Genomic DNA, 7,453 nt, shown 5'->3' with positions numbered 1-7,453 from the left:
GTCTAGCGCAGTGGTATTAGCCTTGACTGCAATGTCAGGCTGGTGGATCAAGAGGGAGAGACAGTGGAGAGAAGATGATAAAGGCAAGGAAAATAAAGAAAAATAGTGAAGTGTTGAAGAAAGTGAGATACTGAAGCAAATACAGCCCCTGTTCCAAGAATGCAAGGAAAAGAACAATGTGGGTAAAAAGACAACAGGGAAGCAGGGTTCAGGATCAAAAGAGGAAGGGAAAGCTATGAAATGGAAAAGAGCCTGAGAAAAATCTTTCTGGCAGGCAATAAACAGCAGGAACAATCTTGTGGGGAATAAATTGAGGAAAATGATTTTAAATGGTTAATTGAAAAAAAATCCATGAATTTGATAAAGGATGGATGTTCATGCAAAAATCATAGGGCATACTATTGAATCCTGCACAAAAAACCCCAATACATTCCAGGTAAACTTAGTGGATTCCTCATATTTAGTAGCAGGTATGCAACTGTTCAGGGATTATTCAAATGAGCCTTCTAGAACCACTTCAAAATGTAGCAGTTTTGGCTAGGAATTTTTTTAGGCTCTATCAAGAATAAATGACTGTTTACCAGATCTGAAATGTCAGCTGCCTTCTTGAGAGTTCCCCTGGACAACAGGATACCTTCCATTTTGACAGCAGAAGCGTGTGCATCTTGCCTTGGCTTGTGTTACCGAATGTACCACTAGATTATGGAAATGCTGAACCGCTACAGGTCTAAAGGCTGGGAGATATTTCTAAGGCATGGAGGTATTTCCAAGAACTGACAAAGATATTCTATCGAAAACAGCAACCTGGTGAGGTATAGAAGTTGGATAATCAGTTTGATATTCAGAATAGAGCAGATATATTTTCACTTGGATGTTCTAGATCACTCTTCTTCATATGGAAATATTTGCATTATAGTTTAAGATTCTTATTTAAAAAAATTAAAAAAAGCTTTAAAATGTAAAGGACTTTGACCTTTAGTGCCCTTGGGGAGATCATTACGGACCTTACAGATGCCAAGCCATCTTTTCTGTACTTAATGTTGTCCCGTTTATGTGCCATTGTCACTTAGATCGCCTGAAATATTGGAAGAAATGCTTTCCTAGCATTTTTTAAAGAAACATACTGTTTTTATACATCTGGAAATAATGCATTATATGGCTTTCTGAGAGCATTTTTTCCTAATGTATATTTGGGGAATCTAAGAAATTTCAGTTATTTTTATCATGATTAGCTAAGTATAGATGTGAGTCTTACTGACAGGTCATTTGTCAAAACCTTATCATATGTCACTGAATGGGTGGTCCTGATGTCAGGAAGTGATTGTGGCTGAGGGGAAAAAGTATGTAGAGTTAAAATTTGCCCAGTGTCACATGGGTCACCACATTAATGTTGTGTGGCTTTTTATTATTATAATATTATTCTGAATATGTGATATGCTATCATTTATACATAGTAATTCAGTTGTAAATTCATGTGATATGAAATATTTAGTAGAAAAATGCCACAATACATGGATAATATGTCATCCACAAGTTTTCACCAAAACCACAAGGATTATGTTTCACAATCTTCCCGAAAAAGTTTTTAACCTCAGAAAAATTTCTCACTGAGAAATATTTACTCCAGGAATAAGCACCTTTTAATAAAACACCCCTAGTATGCACCAGGGTAACTTTGCATAAGTGGCAGTACATTCCTATTTTATTAATTATTTTTCACAGTGCTATGGTGAGATCTTTTATTTAAAACTGATGTGTGCTTATCAGATCTAATACAGAGTACATGACAAAAAACAAATATTCAGATGTTAAAACTTTACCTTCCTAATGCTTGATTAGTTTTTAAAGACACAAGAAATTATGTGCTATTTCATTACAGCAATGACAAACACTAGCAGAGAACACAAACATGACTGTTTTGATTTGCTAACTGCAAAGTACATGCAAGCTTTCTGTAATAACTGAGGGATAGTATTGAATCAATAAGATTTGCACAGCGGAAACTGGAGGGAATCAAAATCTCCCCTTTCTAGCTGTGAACTGGCATATAGGGAAGTTACAGGTCTTTCATTAGTGATAACAGAGGTGGTGGATAGCAATTTCATTCCCATGCAGCATTTTGAGATTGACATAATTGCTCATCTCAATGACCCTAAAAGCTATATCTCCACACTCGCCTTTGCCGCCTGTCTGATGTGTTCAGGGAAAAAAAAAAAAAAAAAAAAAAAAAAAGGGAAAAAAGTAGGAACCTTCTAGTTGCCTGCCCTCTCCTGGTCCCCTGTGAGATCCAGACTGTAAATCCAGCACCTCTGCTGCACTTTGGACATTTCACAGCTTCTCTGTAGTCAGTGTATTTCTCGCATGGTGCAACCTGATTAAAATGAATCCACATTAAATTCCTTTTCCAAAGAAAGCAAACTTTGAGTAAACTTTGCTGCCTTCACTTTTCTCACTAAATTTCATAGTATTCTCAGGAGGACTAAGTCACAAAGACATATAGCTCACTAAAGTTATCCTCATATCGGTCAGGTACCATCGCTGGAAAGATGCCAAGATCCCAATGCTCTCATTCCCATGAGAAAGACCTGTCTCTCTTCCCCCCTTTTTAAGGCAAGAACAAACTGTAGTGTAAAAATATTGCAATCCACATTTCTGAAACTCTCTTGTTTGCATATTTAAATATTGCTTCTTTAGGAAAAACAGACACTGGCACCAGTGTAAGAATGTATGTTTTAATACTTGTGCACATACAGATATCAATCTGTTTAAAGCAAGATGGTTGAAGGACGCGCACACACAACCTGCACAAAAGGAAAGCTGACCTTTTAGTTTTTACCCTGATGGTGTTTTCCATGGCACCTACCTGGCTGACATTGGCGACACTGTTTCAGAAAGTGCCAATAGACCTTGCAAATCTGAAAGCTTCTTTGCAAAACGTTTACTAGACTGCTTGCTTGAACTTCCTTTTTCTAGGCCCCCACATTCTGCAAGCTAGTAATTATGCTTTATAACATAAGTATTCAGAGAACAGATTGGTGTTTTGATGAGTATAATGTACTCCTTTAAACGTGTTACTCCTTCAAAGCAGCAACTCAACTCCCCTGTGTGAGTTTGTCATCCACCATAGCAGCTATGGATGCAGCATATTCCCCAGCTCTTGGCAAAAGATCTCTGCTTTACTGTGGGTTAGAGGAAAGAGAGGTTCAGAGAAGCAGATTATGGAAGACTGGCAAAATGGGAGAGTCCTAGTGAAAAGGAGTTCTCTAATAAACGTCCTCTTATATTTTGTAGCCACCAGGATAACCATACTGATGCCAAATACAGGACTTTCTTCAAGCATAAATCATGCTACACAAGTAAAAAGAAGGTATATAAACTATATATCTATCTGGAAATATCTATATAGTCATTCTGTGAGGTGACATAGTAAGTTAGGGAACTGTAAAGGGGATTATTCCTGAGGAGGAGATAAGTTTGAGGTACCAATATGAGGCAGGTAAGCACATGCAATAACAAAGTCGAAGGGGTTTAAGATAAAGGGCTGGGTTTTGCTGTGAGGGAGTTGTTTGTCTGTGGAAAGACATAGCAGAAGTGTGGAGGAAGGGGGAAGTTCAGGACTGGGACAAGAGGAAGTGGGGAGGAGAAATTGGTGCTCAGCTGACCTCATTCAATCAAAGTTTGACACCCTTAGATTTAAGGAAGAAATGAGGGGTGAAGAACACTTCTTCCTGCGTTGCACACAACTAGGCGCAGAGCTGGAAGCTGTGGCTGCTAGCGGTGGTGGCAGTCCACCCCTGTCCTGGTACCCCTGCACCAGGCACAATTATCAGTTTTGCTGTTTTATAATCAATTCTTCTCTCCTTGATACAACCAAATGCGTCACATGGAAAGGTTCACAAAGCCTTCATTGCCTCAAAAAAGGTACTGCATCAGAGACCCTTGCCTGATACTAGAAGACAATTTACCCATTGTGAGGAATGCCTATTTAGAGGTGCTGACAGTCAAGGCTACACACTGAATTGTAAATGACTGGTAAATAAGATATTAATTAAAATAGAAATTGATTCCGTCTTGTGGGATTTAAGGAGAAATAAGATTCTCACAAGGTCTCTTCTGAGCACTCTTTTAGTACAGCTAAAGGCAGTATTTTAATTTTCAAATAATCCAAACCTATAATTAAAGTTACATTTTTGCCACAAATTTTAAAATATTAATGAAACTTGAATAAGTCTGGCCAAAGTGCTGCTGGGCAAAATATACATATATGCTAATGAGAACCTTCTTCAAAGATCTTATGCTTATGAAAAGGCCATATTCCAACAGACAAAGTTCATAGGTTTAGTTGTCCTTTGTAATTCTAATTAAATCTTCCTTTATGAATCAATTTTTAAACCATTTATTCTTTTCATGAGGTTGTTGAATCACACATTTAATTAAATTTATCTGTGAATTCACAGGAAATATAATAATAATAAAAAGTAATAATCTTAACATCTTTGTTTTAAACATTGTGTTGATTTTTGCTATCTAGAATGACTTACTATTGAAAACTGAGGTGATATGCAGGATGACAGAAATTAATTCTTAATAAATTGATCACAACTGTCCATGCTGGTATAATTTGTAATGACCTTGCTCTTACATAACAGGATATTAGTAATTTCTGCAGAAGAAAAAAGAATTACTCACAACCTATAATAGAAGGATTAGCATGCTCAGTCATAGAATATAGCCAACAAAAAATCAGAATTAAATATTCTTAACAATCTTTGCATAGTACTGTGTTCTGAGGGTTCCGGTTACACTATCAGTATGTGGAGAAAGGTAATATAACCTGACTTTTAGGCTGTGGTTTCATGAGATGCTAAAGGACTCCTAGGGCCAAATTAAATAGTAACAGCTAGATAATACAAATAATCCTGTCTGATCTATATCCCTGTGTCCACTGAGATTTGTTCAGAAAAAAATAATGGGTTAACTTTGTAAGAAATTATGCTGGACTATGCCCTAGACGTACTGGCTGCTTCACAGGCATTTTCACCAGTACTTCCGTTGTTCATTTGGCTTCTGACGCTACTGGGTGCAGCTGCCCCCTGTATCCCTTAAAAGCATCAATGCTGACCTTCCTCTTTCTCTAGGGAAATGCCGCTAGGATCAATGGGATTATGACACCTCTGTCTGGTCTTGCCCAAATTAAAATGACACGGGGTTCAGTTAAAGCAAGGCCCAAGACATTTAAGTACTTTTTGATGTACATCATTCTGTATTTGACTATGGGTTATGATATCTAACATCTGTACTTGGACAGAAGTGCTGGATGTATTAGATGTCTAGAAAAAAGCTTGCTATGAAAGAGCTCCTCACAAGTAGCAGCATGAAACAGTGTGATATGCTACAGATACTAATGAAGATGGTTCAGTATAGGCACCTGAATAGGTTTTGCAGATGAAGATGCTCTACCAGTGTCATTATCAGTTTGGTTTGTTATGCTGTTCCAGTCATCAGAAGCTTGACGTGCATGAAGAAGTGGGCCTCCCTCCTATACACCTAATCCTCATCATGGCACCCACAGATTTCATGACCCAGGGTGATGTGGGTCAAGCCAGAAGCTAAGTCCAAGAGAAAGTCACAGTTAGGGCAGAGGATGTCCCAGGATGAAACCAGGTTTCTTCTATCAAGATCAGTCTGAGGCCAGGCAAGACATCTGAAGTTCTCTAATATGATATACTGCAGGGAACTGTACAGAAGCAGACCTATAGGTCCTGTTTGGTATGTATTTGGTTTATAAAACAACGCATACATAAAGGGGACACCACCTGGCCCTAGCATTTCTGTCAGTAAGACAGTCAAACATTTTGGCATTGCACTTATTCCTTTCTAGTTCTGGGGCCATGGCAGTGGTACTTTCCCTCCCCTTGACCAGTCATGCTTTTCTTCTCAGCTCACTTATAACATCTCTGAACTAGGGGGATTTGGAGCACTCACCTGATATTAGTTTTACGTAACTCACAGCATTGGTCATGCCACTTCTGTGCAACTCACATCAACACTCAGATGCTTCCCCTGTCAGAGAAAGGACCTTCTGTGGTGCTGCTGCGTTGAGGACTTTGCCTGAAGTCCCTTGTCTCACTTTGCCACCATCTGCCTTATTGCAGCTGTGAAGAATAAAGCAGGTAAACATTAATAGGAGTCAATGGCATCAAATGTGATAGCAGTTGGTCTCTGTCTTCCTTCCAACCAGCAAAATGCACATTTCACATACAGCAACTGTCAGTCTGGAATTTTCTGGCAATATAATAACTATAATCTAGAGTCAATGACTCAATCTAGATAACGACAGTAAGCATCTTCTTCACACTCAGTGAAGCAAGAGCTCAGCACAGACGTCTGCATCATTCCCCACTAAGTGAGGATCACTTCACCTTTGTAGGGTGATGTACTGTCACCCATCATTGCTCTTATGCTTTCAACAGGGAATAGAGATGAGTGTCCTGCAGACTTTGTCACGTTTGGTAAAACGTTTTAGGCTGATACTTGCAGACCACAGGTGATTCAGCTGTGCCACTGTAAGCACCAATGGTCATGCTGGAAATCTACAAACTTTTACAAAACCCTCACCACCATGATCAAACAAATACATTTATGTATAAATGTACATTTCTCTGTCCCTCCCCTTTCAAACGAGGGTAAACTGAGGAGTCTGGGGGTGGCAGATGGGGCGGTGGGGATCTCCAGTTCCTGTGCTGTGGGGCCCGTGTGCCCCATCACAAACACAGGCCGTAGGGCAGGGCCTCTCCTTCTGTCCTGGCTGGCCACTGCTGGCGCGGAGGTCAGTCTGCAGGGGGAACAGACTGCAGAAAGCGTCCAGGCTCACATATGCTCCCTAAACAGCCTTTCTATTGCTGATGTTGCAGACAGAGCATTGGGCTAGATGGACCATTGATCTGACCCAGCAGGGCAAATCTTATGCTATTAGCTTATTCTTACATTTTAAAGATTAAAACAAATTGCTATGCTTAGATTTAGACATTCAGAAATAAAATAAAATTACACTTTTAACTACCTAAACTTTATAATATCTCAGTGATTCTGTTTCTATGACATCCAATTAAGACAAGCCATTGGGATGCTTGGACAGATGGAACTTACTCCTTGGGGGGGGGGGGGGGGGAAATCTCTTCACCCCACAGATCATTTTCATTAAAAAAAGACTTTGGTCTTGGTCTAGGGACATACTTCTCCATAGATTCCCATTTTCAAAGATTTTTTTCCCTTTTCTTATTGCTTGCTGTAATTCATATGTTAACGAAGACGCTACTTTTTAACACTGACCCATCTCACTTCAGTGGTACAGCTAAGTCAAGACATTTCTTTTCCAAAGAGTAAACAAGGCACTAATGACACTCACAACATCAAACTGAACAGCACAGAACCATTACAATTACACTTTTAA

This window comes from Dromaius novaehollandiae, chromosome 2 (assembly GCF_036370855.1).
Source record: "Dromaius novaehollandiae isolate bDroNov1 chromosome 2, bDroNov1.hap1, whole genome shotgun sequence".
In the NCBI taxonomy this organism is placed as follows: Eukaryota; Metazoa; Chordata; class Aves; order Casuariiformes; family Dromaiidae; genus Dromaius; species Dromaius novaehollandiae.
This window is presented reverse-complemented; position numbering follows the sequence as displayed.